This window comes from Apium graveolens, chromosome 6 (genome assembly GCF_009905375.1).
Source record: "Apium graveolens cultivar Ventura chromosome 6, ASM990537v1, whole genome shotgun sequence".
NCBI classification, from domain to species: Eukaryota; Viridiplantae; Streptophyta; class Magnoliopsida; order Apiales; family Apiaceae; genus Apium; species Apium graveolens.
The window spans coordinates 274512751-274515880 of NC_133652.1; positions in this window are offsets into that span (position 1 = coordinate 274512751).

Sequence of the window (3130 nt, forward strand, 5' to 3'; positions counted from 1 at the left end):
GTATAAGGTACTCATGTTATTACATTTATGGAAGAACATAAATCATCATAAAGTTTTACACCTGCCATGAATATTAAGATATCACACAACAAGTATGTCAACAATTATGTAATTCGCACAAAGGCTAGCAGTAACACAAGAAGTTGGCAGTCTTAATTTTACATTCCTCGAGACCTTGGAATGCATATTTAAGCTAAACATTTATCAAAAATAAAGATTTTACGCAACTCAACAACCAAGTAATGCTAATCTCCCTTAGATTTTGGAAGTAATGCTAATCAACATCCAAGTTTCTAAAGATACAACAAGTTATATCCATATTTCCTATTCTATTTCCAAGAGACTACTATGAGAAAATACATAGAAACTCTCACCTTTAAAAGACTAGCACTGCATTTTCCTGACATAATTTTAGCAACAATAGCATCTTCAACCTATCATAATATGTGTTATTTAAATTTATATTCTAGTGAACCCAAGAAAAGAGAGCACTGTAGAAATAAGTGAAGTCAATGAGTCGATCAAAGATAATGTCAAGCCTTTCGGCGTAAAGGAGGGCCCTTGCCATCTTGAATTCAATATGCTTTTCACACACTATTTACAATAGAATTGTTGGCCATCATGGGAAGCCAAGCTCTTAGAATATTTTGAACCAATTATACTGGTCAACTAACAGGACCATGTAACATAAACCCATAAAACAAGAACAAATTAATTCAACTTGCGTATCTTAAAAATTTAAAAATGAGCAAAAAGGATAGTATCAGATAGAGCAATGATTTTGACAGCTAACTCACCAGAGCTAACTCACTGGACGGAAATACTTGTCTCAATCTCAATCTCTCTCTCTCTCCTAATCTCTCTGTGGCTTGAGATGAAATACAAAATCTCATCTTAACAAAAAAAATCAGACTATCACAGATACTTTAATTAACAAAAATAAAAATACAAGAATTGAGCACTAAACATAAATCCGCACACAAACTCGATAATAAAATAGAATCTCAAATTAATGTATGAACCCTAATAGATACATTAACAATTGAGTGTTATTTGTGCTTGAATCTTCAAGATTAGCTTGATCTGTGTTTCTCCAAGTGTCTTTCGTATTCGCCTATTAGACTTTGTGGGTGTATTTTGGTCTTGTCAAAAAATGTCCTTATAATTTTTTTAACTTAGCACCTTGTTTCTAATAACCCGGTAAAAAAATAATATTAAAAGCCCGCTTCTTGCAGTCCGCTAAAATTTTAGCCTAAAATTTTGAATTGTTTGCAACAATTTTGCAAATTTGTTGCAAACCGTTAAATTTTTTGTCAAAAATGTATTCTTTTGTAACAGTTTTTAAAAACATTACAATAGCTATGATTTGTCAAAATTATTTAACATATAGCAATAATTTATAGACAAATTTTTAAGTGAGCTTTGCTATATCCAATCTATGGTGTAGTGTAAGCTTGCCCCGGTACTGCGGTGACTTGGAGCGATTTTTTTGGCCCAAATTTGTTTTTTGGTAATTAGCTCTTAAACTAGGCCCTGTTTACTAAGATCTGTACATGTTACTAAATTATCTAGGTTTTTTCAAAGATATATGTACATACAAAAAATATAAAGGTATCAATATATACAAAAGAAAAAAGACTCTTTCACCTAGCCAACAAAATTACTTCTTCAATTTATTTATTGCTTGTGTAGAATTATATAACTTGTGCTGGTGGGACCTTGTATAATTTCTATATAATATATTATGTACTAGGTATTATTCTGATACGTCAAGTATAACACCCACTATGCCATAAGTGCTCATATGCAATGATTTTTTCCTGTGGCAATAGACCAAAAAAGCATTGCCTTAAGCCTATTTTTACATATGCCACACTAAATGGGCTTTGCCTTTGACATATAAGCCAACACTTATTGCCCTCTATTGCAACACAAGAAAATAATATATTACAGGCCTATTGCAACACCATTGACTTGAAATGCCATACCAAATTGCGTTGCATTAGCATTAAATAGACACGTCAGCCGTGGGTCTTGGAATGCCACGTCACTTGTAGGTCTCACTTCCCCGTAAGGCTTTACATGTCAGGACCTGACATGTTAGCACTCGACACATCAACATCCAGGACCTACGACTACCACATCAATAATGTGGGGCCCACCTGAGGCCACGTCATAATTGAGGACCGCATGCTTTGATGTAACATTATGTGTAGTCTTCTGCAACACTAAAATTTTATTTAAGGTAATAATAGATTTATTAATGCAACACCATTTTTCTGACGTTATAGAAAGGCAAATGGAAGACTTTTAATTAAAATTTTGATCATATTTTTTTGGTATATAGGTGCCCCAATCAAAATATCCTAAAAACATCAAAAATAACTTGGTTCAATACACTATAAGTGCCAAAACAAGCACATAAAATCAAGTCTAAAGTTTCAAAAGTATAAAATTACCAAGTTATATACTAGAGAGGGATAATGGTATAACTAAATTTTGGTTATATTATTATATGATTTGTGACATAAATGATCTCAACATGAGCTTGTGACTTCGCACGAGTTTGCTCCGCGTGAGCCATGGATGCCATTCATAAATAATACACTGGATACCATGACATTCTATCTAGTAGATCCTTGTAGGGGCAAGACAAGTGTCTGACAAAGTACGAAGGTCATATTCTATATTTCTTTTAATCCCGTGACATCATGAGAAAATAATAATATGTAATTCATCTACATCAGACTTTAGCAGCGCTGCGCTCCCTACATGCATTTCTTATTTTGTAACATTCGACAGATAAATATTCGGGAGGTTAAAATCCAAAGTACGGCCATCTAATTAATTTTCTATACCAAAACAAATTAGGATATAATATGGCAGCCCGTAGCTCAGTCCAACATCGAGGATGTGTGAGTTCTTGCTACACAATAAATTTTCTACTAGGTATTATTCTGCCGCATTAAGTGTAACACCCCAGTTCCATATCGAGTAGATTTAAGACTTTAATATTATTTATAATAAAAAGTACTACTACTTTTACTCCAAAGTGAAATCAATGATCTTTTCGGGCATATATTAGGCTTGTGGATTATCTAAGTTGGCTGCATTTAGGCTAATAGGTTTT